This window comes from Pantherophis guttatus, chromosome 2 (assembly GCF_059756535.1).
Source record: "Pantherophis guttatus breed Tessera chromosome 2, ASM5975653v1, whole genome shotgun sequence".
NCBI lineage: Eukaryota > Metazoa > Chordata > Lepidosauria > Squamata > Colubridae > Pantherophis > Pantherophis guttatus.
Window position 1 is genome coordinate 75,948,782 of NC_142064.1, and position 17,244 is coordinate 75,966,025.

Here is a 17,244-nt window from a genome sequence, read left to right on the forward strand (position 1 = left end):
TTCCCCCAGGAGTGGAGTGGGAATGGGGATTTTTGCAGTATCCTTCTCCTAGAGTGGGGTGGGAATGGAGATTTTGCAGTATCCTTCCCCTGCCACGTCCATGAAGCCACGCCCACCAAGACACACCCATAGAACCAGTAGTAAAAAAAAATGGATTTCACCGCTGCCTATAACTCTTAATGATGCTTTCTTAATGGAACTTTAATCCATCAGTCACTGGTTCTTTGGACAACTCACAGGAAAAGAAGAAAATAAAATACACATTGAAAAAGAGTCTTTAAAGTACACATTCAAAGAAAATAATATATTTTTTTCATTTAATGGAGGTGTCTTTATTTTTCTAAAATTGTGTGAAGTACCCGCTAGGTTTATACTATAGTCCTAATTGGTTTTTTTACATTAAAATGGCAGAGAATGACCCTGACTTTTCTGCAGCTAAGGTCAAAGTAGACTTAGATAAAAATAATAATGGCTCTGTGGGTTGTCATAACCCGAAATATTTAGTAAGGAGGAATTGGTTGGTTAGTTCTTAAGAGATACAAAATAAAGTTTTATTGTGGTGAGGAAAAGTCACCCAAGATTAAATTCTGCCTTCTGTAGGTCTGTTATTTCATACAAATAAAGGATCTCGTTTTCTGCATCACATTAAATGATCCTTTAAATGGCTGACTTTTATGCACATTAAAGTAAGAAGCAAGCTGATAATGTTCTTCAGAATTATATGGAGTGATTTTTTACTTTACTTTTTAAATGTAGGTTATTCTGTTGGCAAAGTAGGTCAGTCTAGCTGAGTCACTTTTACTTTGAAGCTAGCAATGGTTAAATTTCTGACTGTGGCTTCAGAGCTTGTATCAGTGCAGTTATTGTTCTGTGTTAAACCATTCAATTAAAAATACTATTTCCGTTTGGGGTGCATCTGAAAGATGAAGCAAGCAAAGATTAATGGGTCCATGAAGATCAGTCCTGATGTGATGAAAGTGGAGGCGAAGAGTCAGAGGGCATGAATCAATCTGAATTTGGGATTTAAGGGCCAATTGACTCTGTTTGAGCCATTCAGAGATAGAAGATTTCAGTTCAACAAGAGATTTGGCAAGGCCTGCTATTGCTTTATTTTGGGGGATTAAAACAGCAGGGAGAAGAGAGCTTTTCAAATTTTAACTGGGTGTTTTTAAGACCCAGACAAGAGAAGCAAAATGTTCCTCCTGTCCTACATTTCAGGCAGACATTGCAGGGATGAGAAAGAGATTATCCAGCAAAAAAACTGAACCAATGGCACAAGTCTCTTAAACAAACTGAAAACTTACAGAAACTGTTGATGTCCATCTGGGTTCAGTTCCAAGTGGGGAGAAAAACACTGGAAACATGGTGGCTGCTTGGAAAGATGGTTTTAATGGTGGACAGGTTCGCATGCATTGAAGACCTTGGGTGAAGGAAAAAAAGGAAGAGATGCTGAAAGTGCCTGAGTTTTAGACCCTATCTGGGCTTTTGAATTTGAGCTTGTATTCTGATTGGTTGTCAGACTCCCATGGGGCCATGCAGGGTGTAATGTATATAGTTTTGGCGGGAAAGTTTGAATGTTAATTGCTCTCAGCTGATTGGCTAACTGCCAGGACTGTAAGGTATATAAAAAGAGCTGTTTCCCTGGATCAGTTGCTGGATTCACACCATGAAGTAAAGAGCTGTTGTTACTCATGACCTGGCTTCTGTGTCCTCATTCACCCTACCTAACACAGGGGTAACTTTGTAGGTTGTGTTTTTGAGTCCCAAGCTTGGTTGAGCCTTGCTGGGTGATGATGTAATGAAAGGGCTTTGGGATTCCTATTATGGCTCTGCCTGAAGGAGGTAGATCTTAATTATGTAGAATAGACTGGCCCAGGCCTTAATGGCCCATTGACAAAGGGTGGGGGGGGTGAGTTTAGGGGAAATATTCTGCCGTTTTAATATTGCCTAAAATATTTCATTTTTCTAGGAGAGGGATGGGTGCTAACTTCCTACTCTGTTTAAAAAAAAAACTAGCTCCAGTTTTCCCTTTGCTTTTCTGCAATTAAAGAATGATTAGTAATACTGTACGATGACTGCCCATGTATTCCTCCCTTCTAAAATGATCTCTCTCTGTCAGAGACCCCATGGAGCTCTGGCATTTCCGCTTTTTGAAAGGATGTTTTCTAGGAGAGCCAACTGGGAATCACCTATTGAGGGGCTGATAATTGCCTCGGGCCTAGGCTCTGCTGATGGCCAGGAAGTGCTCAGCAGCTTAATCAGTTCTTAATGAGAGCTACAGACTCACACAAATTAGTAAACAAGCTCTTTCCTCTAGCAATCTGGTCTTTACAGATCTAGAAACAGAAGGAGCTCCATTCATTCCTGCTTGGTTGTTTTGGATGAAATATCCATCTGGTTCAGTTCCAAGCTGGGAGAAAGACACTGGAAACATGTCTGGCTGATTGCAAAGATGGTTTATTGATGAAGCAGAAGCACATGGCTTTGTGGTTCTGATGCAGCTGAGAAAATGGAGTTGAGAGTGGGGTGGGGGGTTATACCTTCTTTGGGCTTTGTATTTGAGCTTCCTGTTCCTGTGCAAGAATATGTATTCTATTGGCTGTTATCAGATTCCTATGGGGTCATGTGAGGGTCATAGCTGGCTCTATAGGCAAAAGAGGAGATGCAAATCCTAGGTGTTTGTCTGAGCTAATTTGGTTGAAGTTTGGACTGCTCTGGGGGTTATGAAATGAAGGGGCTTGTGTTCTGAAAGCAATTCCTGTTGTGTCTAATGACTTTGGTCCTGTGTTGGATCTTGGGTGTGTGTGTGGGCGGGGGGGGAGCTGCTTCTAATTCTGCCTTTGTTTCAAAATATCCTGTCTTGAATAGATTACCAAATCTGCATTTCTAAAAGCTCAGTTTCTGCTTGGGGGCAGGGAGACTGGGGCTGCTTCCTGCCTCTAAAAAAAATCATGTTTCTCCATTTCTCTTTTAGGGAAATATAATATTCTGCCTTTTTTTTAAATATTTCCCAAATATTTCATTCTTCTGGCAGGTAGGTGCTGACTTTCTACTGTTGAATAGTTAAATCAAAAAATGAAGAGAACATAAGGGCTGGTCATGGAGAAGAGGCTGCTCTTGGTCTCCTGTTGCCACCTCTCTCCCTGTCTCTGCCCTCCATCTGCCAGAGAACAGAACAGAATAACAGAGTTGGAAGGGACATTGGAGATCTTCTAGTCCAACCCTCTGCTCAAGCAAGACACCTTATACCCGTGATGGCGAACCTATGGCACACGTGCCAGAGGTGGCACACAGAGCCCTCTCTGGGGGCACACGCGCTGTTGCCAGCTGCTCTTTCAGGTTCCGTCACATGCATGCACGCCAGACAGCTGCTCTCTTCCGGGTTCCGGTGCTCCGGTGCGCTTCAGTTTTGGCACTCACTGTCCCATACCATTCTGTCCAATCTTTTCTCAAAAACTTCCAGTGATGGAGCAGCACAGCTTCTGAAGGCAAGTTGTTCCACTGATTAATTATTAACTGTCAGGAAATTTCTCCTTATTTCTAGGTTGGTTCTTTCTTTGATTAGTTTCCATTCATTGCTTCTGATCCTCCCTTCAGGTGCTTTGGAGGATAGATTGACTTCCTCTTCTTTGTGGCAGCCCCCTAGATACTGGAACACTGCTATCATGTCACCCCTAGTCTTTCTGTTCATCAGACTAGACATACCCAGTTTCTGCAACCATTCTTCATATCCTTTAGCTTGCAGTCTCCTAATCATCTTTGTTGCTTACTTTTCAGCTTACATTTGCTACAGCTGTGAATGAATGTCTTATGGACACTTTTTGAAGTTAGACTTCATGTAGACCAAAGATAACATGTGACTTTGGGGCAGGGGTGAAATCTAGCAGGTTCTGACAGATTCTGGAGAACCGGTAGCGGAAATTTTGAGTAATTCGGAGAACCAGCAAATACCACCTTTGGTTGGCCCCAGAGTGGGGTGGGATTGGAGATTTTGCAATATTATTTCCTCAGCAGTGGGGAGGGAATGGGGATTTTGCAGTATCCTTCCCCTGGAGTGAGGTGGGAATGGAGATTTTGCAGTATCCTTCCCCTGCCACACCCACTAAGCCACACCCACCAAGCCACACCACGCCCCCCAAGCCATGCCCACAGAACCGGTAGTAAAAAAAATTGGATTTCACCACTGCTTTGGGGTTGTGGACTGCTCTTGGGTGCTTTGGTGACTGTGATCGTTTTTGTTTCTCAATGACCAAGGAAGGATATCATTCTGTGGATACTAATGGATCCTGCATTTAATGCTTCCTCTCCAGAAGAGTCTCCCTCCCTGTGTTTATGTGTATGTCAGTGGTGGGTTGCTATCAGTTCTCCCTGGTTCAGGCGAACTAGTAGCGGCGGGAGGCTTTGTCCACCCGCCCGGATGTCTCTGCGCATGCGCAGAAGCCCATGGGCAAACCGGTAGCGGCCGAAATTGAAACCCACTACTGGTGTGTGTGTGTGTGTGTGTGTGTGTGTGTGTGTGTGTATGTGTGTGTGTTTCTCCTCTGTCTCTCTCTTCCTGAAACAAGCAAACATTGTTTGGTTTCCCTTTTGGATGTGAGCTTCAATACAATATCTTGAGATCATGAAATGTGACTAACCCACAGAAAACCAACAGTATTTTATTTTACAATGGACAAGTTAACTCTTAAGTATGCATCAAAATGCTCCTTTGCAGAGCTATGGATAAAATCTCAGAATAATCTCTATCAGAATTGTACCAATTCCAAGTTCATTGCCGTTATTCTTCCCCGTTGCTGGGACTCCAAAATTCTTCTCTCTGTAAATAATGTTTTCTTTAGCACAACATTATTTTTAACAGAGCCGTTTCCCAGTTTAATGAATAACCACAGGTCTCTGAGCCGATTTTGATCAGGATTTTTTTCCCCAGTGCCTTTGCTTTCATGCCATTAAGGTTTGCCTCTGAAAGAGGATAAACCACCCTGTGTTCTGCTCCAGTGAAAAATAAATCGCTGGGGTATACCGCTGGCAAATCGGCTTTTTTCTGTAATTTTTATTGTCTCTTCGGTTGGCATTTTGCACAAATCGCTTTGCCAGCCATACTTCATTGACTCCCAAATGAAATTAGTTACAATTTAGTTACCTGCTTATGCAAAGCATCGAAGTGTTTTGACCCTGGAGTTCTCTCTGACTTTAAAGCGCACGGATGAAACTAAACTGATTTGTTTTGGCAGTTTCAATTTCAGGGTGTAAACAGGGAGATGCAAAGCCAGATCAAGCATGGGACAAAGGTTTAACTCTGTTCACCACAATATTGTCAACATTCGGGCTGAATATTGTACCCTCTAGAATTTAAAAAGGGAAGAGGGAAGCAAAGCTATATCTTTACAGCGGGTTTTTCCCCAAAAAAACTAGGCAGCTTTTATATATGCAGACTTCAACTCCCAGAATTCCCCAGCATTCAATACAAGCAGAGTAGGCCTTGGGATAATTGCTTCTGGATAGGCGAGGTTGTGCAAGAATGCACAAGTTGATGGAAAGGATGCATGAGTGATTGGAAAGGCAAGGCATGAGTGCAACAAGGCATTGGGACGGGATGTGGTGGCTGAGGCAGCACAAGTGCAGAACGTCTAAGGCAGGGAATACGGGTGAGGGAGAATTAACCGAGTACCTTGTGACATTGACTTTTTTGTGAGAAAGTTGGCAGGGAAATTGGTAAATTGTGATCCCATGACTTTGGGACACTGCAACCATTGTAGGTGTGAGCCAGTGGCCAAGTGCCCAGTTCATGATCATGTGACTTTGAGGGCGCTGGGAAGATCAGAACTTTGAGAACTGGTCACAACCACCATTTGTCCAGCAACTGTCATAACTTCAAATAGTTGCTGAACAAGTAGTCGTTAACCAAGTATTACCTGTAGAGGTAGTCCTCGATTTATGACCACAAATTGAGCCCAAAATTTCTCTTGGTTAAGTGACTTTTGCCCCATTTTATGACTTGTCTAGCCACGCTTGTTAAGTGAGTCACTGCAGTGGGTTCAGTTAGTAACATGGTTGATAAGTGAATCTGGCTTCCCCATTGACTTTGCTTGTCAGAAGGTCGCAAATGGAAATCACATGACCCTGGAACATTGCAATTGTCATAAATCTGACTCCGTTGCCAAGCATCTGATTTTTGATCAGATGACCATGGGGATGCTGCAAAGGTCATAATTGTGAACTCATAAATCACTTTTCTTAGTATCAGTGTAACTTTGAACTGTCACTAAATGAACTGTAGGTCTGTACAACTGTAAGTCTAGAACAATCTATATTTGGATGTCAGCACCGGTCCTCTCCATCCTATATCCTCCATGCCAAATAGCTATGGAGCTGAAGAGAATTGGGATGGAATACTGTTTGTTCTTGGATCTGAACACTTCAACCTAGGCATATGATGATCCATAACAAACTTGATCGCATGAACAGGCAGTAACATGGAAATCCTTTGGTTGTGATTAGGCAGATCAGCAACAACAGTATCAGAATGCATGTTACCTCCAAAATAATCAACCATGTTGCTGAAAAAAACTTGAAACACCTGGAAAAATAATCCCACAATCTCATCAAATCATTCTTCCATTAAATCTTTAAACTATTGTGAAATGTCCACATCTCTTTGACATTTCTGGCAATTATTTTTAAGATATGGTGCCCTTGGCCCCAAAATGTTGTGAATTGCTGATTTCCTTAAGCTGGAAATGTGTTCGTTGCCATCATCTATTGAGGATGTGACTCTTCCTTGGGAGACTGATTAGATTTACTCAATAAGTGCGACAGCTGAAAACATGATATTATGGAATCTGTTTCCTGATGGATAAGAATACAAATCTTTTCGTCTCAGAATTTACTCAATGTAGAGAATTGCCCCCTGATTTATTTATTTATTTATTTTTGGCCAACCTTTTGCCTTGATCTTGTTTGAACTTGTACTCTGATTCCAATGAACACAAGTTTGCTGTGAATAGCTTACTATTGATTATTCATGCGTGACCACTATATGTTGACTTAGCACACGTTTTTCAGTCACAGCTACAGGGGAAGCAACAGCGCAGGGAATAAAAGATAGATCATTAACTTCCTTCGGTCTAGGGAAAAGTAGGTTATCAGTTCTTCCCTTTGCACACTGCCTTTTTATCATGTAAATAATATTCCTCCCACGTTATAGAAGATACACAGGGGAAGTAGAACTGGAGAAAGTGATCCACTTTGGATTGTGAAGCTAAACTGGCAAGCAATCAGATATTTAGGATTTATTTCTTGTCAACTAAAAAGCTTCTACCCAGTCTCAATTCTTCTTCTTCTTTGTCATATCCATCATCGGACATCGGAGATCATGTTGACGATCCTATTTTTATCAACAGCCGCACGAAAAAGTGCTGCTGAATTTTATCCAAACCAGTCCCTTAGATTTTGAAGCCATGATGTTCTTCTTCTGCCTGGACCTTGTTTGCCTTCAATCTTTCCTTGGAGGATTAAGTGAAGTATGCCGTATTTTTCTGGGTGTCACATCACATGTCCGAAATATTCTAACTTTCGCTTTTTAATGGTTTTGATGATTTCCCTTGGCTTTGCCAGGCAGCTTATCCCCTCCTCATTTCTGATTTTGTCAACCCAGCTATATAACAGTCTGAACCCAGTCTGAATAAGAAGGTTTATTTAAACGGGTCTGCATACTGTTGCATCTGTATGATAGAACTACGTAATTACAGGTCACTATCTTAGAATCAGGTTATACTATATTCAATGGAAATAGGCCATCTTTCTAGGCCTGTACAAATGCAAACAGATAACTCTAATGTTCCTTAACGTAACTGGGACATTTAATTAGTTAGTTCAGAGGTCCCCAACCTGTGGGCTCTGGCCCACTAGTGGGCTGTGAAGGGATTGCAACGGGGCCATGGAAATGGCCAACGAGCATGTGCACATGCACATCCTTACTTACACGAGCAGCGGGCAAGCACGCGTGCATGCTCCATTTGCGTGAATGGCGAGCACATGCGCACGTGTATGTTTGACGGCCACTCACACAGAACCATCCCCCTCACTCCGCCAGACTGCAAAGCCAGAAGCGTTGGGGAATTCTGAGTTAGTTGGTTGGTTGGTTAGTTAGTTACATTTATATAGCCCTTATCTTATATCAAACATTGAGCATCTCCCAGTTAGGAAATCCCATAATACAATCTCATGTTAATGCTGAAAACCTTGGCCCAAATGAAATAGACTTTGCTTTGAGGCTGTAAATAAGATGATAAACCCTGAAGGCAATTAACCTAATCCTTGCCAGTCTTCAAGGCTTCTTTCACATCTAATATAGGGACTCGCCCCAACTGATTCTTGAAGATGCCCCTTACAACTTTTAACCCAGCCAGCTATACTTTGATTTATCATCCTTCACCATTTATTACTCTGACTATGACTGAGAGCTGATGTTCACAATACCTGAGAGTCAATGTAATACAGAAGTAAACATGTGGAACCAGGTCAGAGGAAACTGGGTGTCCACTCAGTCATGAAGCTCACTGGATAATTGGACGCTAATCTCTCTCACAACAGTCTCAAGATGTGCTGTTGCAGGAGAAGCCAAGGGGAGATGTTCCATACATGCTGCCATGAGTTCTTGGGGATAAAAAGATATCCTTTGAGTTGCGCTCAAGGCCTGGTTCAGAAATATATCCATTGCTGGTTTGCTTCCAGGTCCAATTCAAGGTGTTAATCACCACCTTTAAAACCCTTTATGGATGGGTTCAGGTTTCCTGAGAAACTTTCTCATCCCAATTAGATTGGCCCACCCCACTTACACCAGATCCCACTGTTCAAGGAAATCCAATTGGTAGGGTCCAGGAAAAGATCCTTTCTGCCATGGGTCCCTTCCTCTGGAACCTCATCCCCCCCTTGAGATGAGATCTGCCCCCCACTCCCCACATCTTCTTGGTCTTCAGGAAGCACCTTAAAACCTGATTCTGCCCATCATTCTGGGTCCCAATGATGGCATATTGCAAGTGGTTAGAAGATTAAAAGAAGATTCCACCTCCACCCCGTTGTATCTTGGTTCCTTCTATGGCTAATTTTAATGTTAATATTTATCATTTTAATGTTTTATATTGCTGTAACTCACCCAGTCACTTGATAGCAAGATGGGGAGGGGGTATAAATATAATGGAAGGAAGGAAGGAAGGAAGGAAGGAAGGAAGGAAGGAAAGAAAGAAAGAAAGAAAGAAAGAAAGAAAGAAAGAAAGAAAGAAAGAAAGAAAGAAAGAAAGAAAGAAAGAAAGATCTATGCAGTTTTCTGGTTTTTATTTAGTTTGTCAAACATGTATGAGGTAACAGGTATAAGTATAAACATGATATGAGCACATGAAATGAGTACAAATAAATGGGGTCAGTAGGATAGGGACGGTAGACATGCTGGTGTACTTATGCACCAGTGGTGGGTTTTCAAATTTTTTTACTACCGGTTCTGTGGGTGTGGCTTAGTGGGCGTGACATGACTTGGTGGGCATGGCTTGGTGGGCTTGGCTTGGTGGGCATGGCAGGGGAAGGATACTATAAAATCTCCATTCCCTCCCCAATCCAGGGGAAGATTACGGCAAAATCCCCATTTCCTCCCAATCAGCTGAGACTTGGGAAACAGAGAATAGATGGGGGCGGGGCCAGTCAGAATTTTTACTACCGGTTCTCCGAACTACTCAAAATTTCCACTACCGGTTCTCCAGAACTGGTCAGAACCTGCTGAAACCCATCTCTGTTATGCACGCCCCTTAATGGTATGAGGTCCACGGTAGACAGTTTAAGATTTCAATTCCTTGGCTGAAGAATTTTGTGAGTTGAAGTCCACAAGTCTTAAAGTTGCCAAGTTTGGAGACCCCGATCTAGAGCGAGGTGATTTTCTGATTTCCAATTAATTCAATACTAGCCCTCCTGAGCTTCCACGTGTAAATATGATCAGATAGGGGCTTCTATCTGCTGAGGATCATGGAGAGATTGATGGTGGTGGTGGTATTGATGATGATTACCTATAGGAAATGCATCTCTGGTGTTCAATGAACCATCTATAAGCTCTTATGCAACAACCTGCCCCGGCTCTCACTTCTACATATTTTGGATCAGGAGGATGTTCAGTAGAGTGTTTTACACAGACATTTTCAAATTTAACATCTCCCAGCTGGAATTTTAGATTGAAGCAAAAACTCCTGAAGAATTTGGGACTGGTAAAGCTTCTCCTATCTTTTAGCCCCAGAAGTTGGCAAATTTTCCCAGCATTTAGGCAAGGGATAGTACCGACTGTCTAGAATCAGGATAGAGCAAAATATCCTTATGCCGCTTTGTGCTTTCTATTGCTTTGTTGCATAAACAATGTCATAAGCCAAAGTAAGCACAATCTACGATTTATTTTCCTTTTAAAAATCAATACAAGCCCTAGAAAATCAGTCTGATTCTCTACTGCTCTCTAGTGCCGGTATTAAAAAAATACACGTTCAATTAATTGATTTCAAGATTTCCTTTCCTGTTGTTGAATATACTCTTAAAATAGCTGTTTATCCCTCAGGTATGCTATGTATCTGTCTCCTGTCAACTACTGGAAGATCAAAACTTCTGCCTTCCTCGAAATGCATGTAAACAAAAGGAAGGAGGAAAAGCTAATAGGTGTATCATAAAGAGTCGGGGGAAAAATCAGTCAGGAGCCACTATCTGCTGCAAGACCGTAAGATTCTCCTATCATTCTACACATCCTGAGATCATTGAAGGGATAATAATGATCGTGGAGCTACAAGCTCTGCTTATTGCTGGAAGCAAGAGAGGGGACTTAAAATCCACACACTCTTATCCTGACAGTTCCTGATGGCTTTTGTTTTGTAATAAGATATCCAAGTTTTATCTCAGCACTTCCTTATAAACCCAGTGCAGATATAATCTCCATGTTCTCTCTCCCCTCAAGGGGGTTCAACGGATTTCAGTGACTATTCCAGACATTCAGGAAGGAAATCAACTAGCCCACATCAAGGACTAGGTAAGTTCTGTTCCTTGAGGCTTCTAGTCTTTCACTTCATGAGAAGTAAATCAAATTTTGCAAGCTGAAGGCCCAGAGTCTCACCAGCGAGGGGAAGAGACAATTGATAGACAATCCTTGGGATCTGAGGGAATATTTCGCAAGATTTGGAATACATCAGATCTAAATCGGGGTTTACCGATCAGTTCAATCATTTCTTATACATATGCCACGGGCAGGAAACTACAGTAATGATCATTAAGTAAAGATCATCCCTCCAATATTTGGCTTTATGAAGAGGCTCTGAAGACACACCCACCCAAGTAAAGTTCATAGTAGAAATGGTAGGAGACCAGGGGTGGGTTCTACTTACCTTTCTTACTGGTTCGCAGAGGGGCTGCGCACTCTTCAGCGCATGTGCAGAAGCGTTTTGATGATGTCGGGGTCGGTGGGTGGAGCTTCCGGTTTTACTACTGGTTCTGTAGAACCGGTGCGAACCAGAGGCAACCCACCACTGTAGGAGACCCATCCTGGGTTTATACATTCAATGCAGCACACTTTAAAAGACTGTTTGGCACACCAAACACAGAAAGAAGATCGGTATGTACAGACTTGTATGGCCAAGATCTTCTCTTTAATTTCCAGAACTGGGTGGTGGTGGGTGGTGGGTGGTGGGAGTGGAAGATGCCCATATAAGTAGTAGCCAAAATTGTGGAAACCTTTTGGGAAAAGTGCATTTTCTAAAACTAGCTAATAACACCATTCTTTTTTGGGGTAGTACTATAAAGTTATATATGCATGGAAAGATAATTTAATGAAGAATGTAATGCAATAACTTTTATGAAGGATTTGCTATTAGAATAGCATTTACAGTATAAAGAAGAAGAGTGAAACACGTAGAAAAAACGACAAATATACAAAAATTATCACGATAGAAAAAAGGAGATATACAAAAATTATCACGTCAGTTAATACTTAGTTGGGTAACCTTTAGCATGAATTAGGGCCTTACAATGTCTTCCCATGGAGTGAACCAAGTCTTTTAGTTCTGCAGCTGTTATAATGTGAAACCAAGATTGAATGATTGCTTCTTTTAACTGGGTTTTATTGCTGGGTCGCTTCTGACTAGCATGTTTTTTAGTTGGCTCCAGTGGTGGGTTGCCCCTGGTTCGGACCAGTTCACAAGAACCGGTAGTAAAACCGGTGGGAAGCTCCGCCCACCGACCCCAATGTCATCAGGGAGCTTCTGCGCATACACAGAAGCGCGCACAGCCCCGTTGCAAACCGATAATAAAGTTAAGTACCACCCACCCCTCGTTGGCTTCATAGATTTTTAATTGGGTTACGGTCTGGGCTATTCCCAGGCCATTCCAGCAATGGAATATGATTATCTTGAAACTCCCCAATAAGTGGTGTTATTAGCTATCAAACTTCAAAAATACACTTTTCCCGAAAGGTTTCCACAATTTTGGCCACTACTGTAAGTAGTCCTTGACTTATGACCATAATCGGGGCTGGGAATTTCCATTGCTAAGCAAGGTGGTTAAGTCAGTCGCCCTCGATTTTATGAGTTTTGCCACCGTTGTTAAGCGAATCACTGCAGTTAAGTGAATCATGCAGTCATTAAGCAAATGAGCTTTTCTAATTGTCATTGCTTGTTGTAAGATGGCTAGGAAGATTGCATATGGTGACCCTGGGATGCTGCAACTGTTGTAAAATACATGCTGGTTGCCAAGCGCGTGAATTTGGATCATGTGACTGTGAGGCTGCTGTAATGGTCGTAAGTGCAAGGATCTGTCATAAGTCACTTTTTTCCAATGCCGTTCTAATTTTGAGCAGTTGAATTAAATGAATCAGTGGTGAAATCCAAATTTGTTTACTACCGGTTCTGTGGGCGTGGCTTGGTGGGTGTGAAGGATACTTGGTGGGGGAAGGATACTGCAAAGTCTCCATTCCCACCCCACTCCAGGGGAAGGTTACTGCAAAATCCCCATTCCCTCCCCACTCCTGGGGGAAGGATATTGCAAAATCTCCATTTCTACACCATTTGGGGGCCAAGCAGAGGTGGTATTTGTCGGTTCTCCGAACTACTCAAAATTTCCGCTACCAGTTCTCCAAACTACTCAAAATTTCTGCTACCGGTTCTCCCGAACCTGTTAGAATCTGCTGGATTTCACCCCTGAAATGAATGGCTTTAAGTCAACCTGTACTGTGTTAATCAGTGTGTGGAAGGATAAACGACGTGTTTATTTAGACGTTCCCACGAATTCAACAAAATCCATACTTCGTTTCATAAATTATAGCGCTTGATTGGCATATCAATTTCTGAATGTGTACCTCCCATATATGTACTCTGTGTAAAGTCTACTACAGGATAATCCTCGATTTACAACAGTCCATTTAGTGACCGTTCAAAATTGCAATGGCACTGTAAAATGTGACTTATGACTGTTTTTCACACTTATGACCATGGCAGCATCCCCACAGTGATGTGATCAAGATTCAGACGCTTGGCAACTGACTCATATTTATGACGATTGCAGTGTCCATGTGATCGCCTTTTGCGACCTTCTGACATGCCAAGTCAATGGGGAAGCCAGATTCACTTAACAACCGTGTTACTAACTCAACAACTACAATGATTCACTTAACAACTGTGTTACTAACTCGACAACTACAATGATTCACTTAACAACTGTGGCAAGAAAGGTCATAAATTGACCTTGCCTTTCTTAGCAACAGAAATTTTGGGCTCAATTGTGGTCGTAAGACAAGGCCTACCTATATTCTTTTTTAATATGGATGCTAATTGTGATGATAGAACAAAATTTGTTTCACCTAATTAGTGCTTAAATCTACCATGGTATACAACTCTAATGTCTATTCAGTTAGACCTATCTCTTGGGCTAATTACTAGCTAGCCAGCACAGTTGAAAGATACATTTAAAAAAAAAAAAATCTGAAATATGAAGTTCATCAGTAACACTATCATGATAGGATACCTTCATATAGATGGCTAAAGATATTGCAGTTTCTAATCGGAATGGCATTCTTGAAAGTGCAGCTTAAGCTAAGATTCAGATCATTATTTTATATCAAACTGAGAAATCAATATCCATGTAACCTCCCCTTAAAGCCTATTTAGCAAATATGTACTGTTTGCTTTCATCTAACCCTGTGAACAACGTTATCAGTTCTGCAACTTAAGCAAGACGTGAAAGGAGCATTTTTGCAAGCAAACAATAGAATTTCTTTTGTACCTATTTGGATTGAGATTCAGGTTTGCTTTAGTTAATAAGTTGGACTCCTAGTTAATAAATGTTAACTGTAACACTGAATGCAATTCCACGCGGGCTGAGAACAACCAATCATAGGACGTTGCGCAGCTATTCTGATTTTCTCTTCTTTATTCATTTTCTCTGTGTTAAAAAGATAACTTAAAAAGCGAAGTTTATAATGGAAAACTGCATCTTGCTTGGATGGCCTATAGAATCTCTAAAACCTCAGCGTGAGTATCTCAAAGGTGCTTTTTCCAAAGGGCAACTGGACTATGCTTTTTTTTCCTTGAGGAAGGAGACATTTCGCTTCTCATCCAAGAAGCTTCATCAGTTCTCTGATGAACTGAAGCTCCTTGGATGAGAAGTGAAATGTCTTCTTCCTCAAGGGGAAAAAAAAAAATCATAGTCCAGTTGCCTTTTGGAAAAAGCACCTTTGAGACAATCATGACCTGGACGACTGAAAATCTCCATAGACACTCAAGTGTGCATAGTAGAATGCACTGGATGTATTTGTACAGTGATGTTACTTTAATCACCACTTTAAAAGTGCAACTGAAGATACACACTCAAATAAAACTAGTGTGAGAATCCCCAGAAGTTTGTGATGTGGTTTGGAGAACAGAACATGAGATCTTTCCCTTTAAAATGCAAAGAATATAAATTACAAATTAGAACCACACAGAAATTTTGGCTGAGATTATTTTTAGGTAAGATTTAAAAGTAGAAATCCCATGGGAATACTCAAGTTGTATCATTTAAGCAGCGGCAGAATTGGTTGATTTCTTTGGAGTTTCCACACAAGCTTGGTAATTTAATTGTCCAAACCAGCTAATTCTGAGATTTGTGTTTGCCAAAACAATGCCAGCTGATATGCCAGATGCTCCAGTGTTCTAATTGCTGGCTCACTGTTTTCTAATTGCTCATATTTGATGGAAGCTCAGCTTCTGCATTTGCATCATCTCTGTTTGAGGTTCCAGGAACTGCAGCAAGGACTGATAGGCAAAGCTGCAGGTTCTGCCTATGACAGGGGTCGGCAACCTTAAACACTCAAAGAGCCACAAAGGTCCTAATCAGAAGCCCCCATTCAATTCTAGAGCCGACCTGAAGTCCGGTTCCCCCACCATAAAGTCTCCTCCTAGCGCAGCATCCTTTTTCTTTTACCTGTCCTAACTGAAAGCCCTATCAATTGTGGAGCTGACTGGAAAACCCACCCCTTGCCATAGAGTGTCTTCCTGGTGCGCCATGCTTTTCCTTCCCATAACCGGAAGCTCCTCTCAAGATTGTGGCAGCAACAGGGAGCCACAGCAGAGGGATGAAAGAGCCACATGCGGCTCCAGAGCTGCAGGTTGCTGACTCCTGGCCTATGATGACCTAGTTAGAAATAAACAAGAAAGCAGATGAACATAGTAAATAAGGTTGAGTTGTGTACTAGCTGTTAGTGGACTAGGTCTTGTAAATCAAATCTGCTTGTAGTTTTGCTTGGTGATTCAGAGATTTGGAGCTGCTTCAAATGTTTAAAGATCACTAAAAGGATTATTCACGACTTGGAAATTCTGGTTCAAGAGATCTATGAGAGTTGTGAAAAGCGTCGTTATCTGTTTTACATTCATAAAGGGAACCATAATATCTGAAAGTCACTCATCATGCAGAACAATTCCAATTCTTTGGAAATCTCCTCCTGACAGAGATGTGGCTAGCTTTGTCAGTCATGGACTTCAGGAAAATATTGAAAACCTACCTGTTCTGCCTGGCACAGGTGGAAAAAGGATATGTTGAAATTGAAGGCAGGATCTGCAGGTGTGTTTCAGGTGTTATTTTTCCAATTTTTATCTTTTGGGGTGCTCCCCTCCCTTAAGATAAGGCAGTTGTTCTGACATTTTTATTTCATTTTTAAAATTCCATTTTAATCCAATTTATCTCAAGTATCATAGCGGGCTGGCTGATTTTTATACATTTGTCTTTCCCACACAACCGAAATTAGTTACCAAATATTCTAAATGTCTCTATCAATAGCTCCAACAGGGATGGGGAAAAAAGAAGCGTGTTATATCAAATTCAGGGTATCCAGGCTACAGCAAAGCTATGAAACAGCTACAATTGAGAAGCTAATTCCATCTCTGCACAGTAACACAATAAGAGGGGGTGACTTTTTTTAACCATACACAACCACCATGGACCTCCTGGTGTCGTTGAAATTAAAACTGATCCCACACCAATTAATTCTGAAATATGTGCTTGGCTGCCACATGAGAACTGGTCTTTAGTGACTTGTGAATATGGCAATGCTATCTTCAGGAAAGAGTATTTGTAGCTCAAGTGGAACTGCGAAATCCTTGGTGATCTCTGAACGTGTGCTTTTCTTGGGCATCTAGATTAACACCAACTACCCCAACAATCAAGAAGTAAACAATATCCCAATCAAGGAACCACCAACTCTCTCACCAACACTGAGAGGGCAAGCCACTAGTATATAAAAATAAGAGCAAATCCCACTTCATCCTAGCACTGATGATGTTATCTAGTTTGGTAATGAAAGATCTGCAAGAAAACCATCAAGTTTAGAGAGCACCAAGGCGCCCACAATCTTCAGGTATTTATGGCATGAAATTACATTTATTCTAGCTTTCTCTTGTATTGTGCATAGATTTTGAAGATCAAAAAGCCTGAGGTGCCAGGAAGTAATTCATGCACTGGTTTTGTCAAGTTAAGTTAGCTATGATATCTACATATCTCGGAGGACCTCTGGGTAAATGAGATCAAACGATTTGGACTTAGTTCTTAGGAAGCAGAATTTACTCAGAAAACCAGTGTGATGTTATAGTTAACCTGGAGCAGGAAATCTGTACTCTACTCCACTTCAGCCATGAATGCTTGTTTGTGGCGGTACCTCACCAGCTGGTTATGATGAAAAGTTGGAATATAGATCTCACAATGTAATGA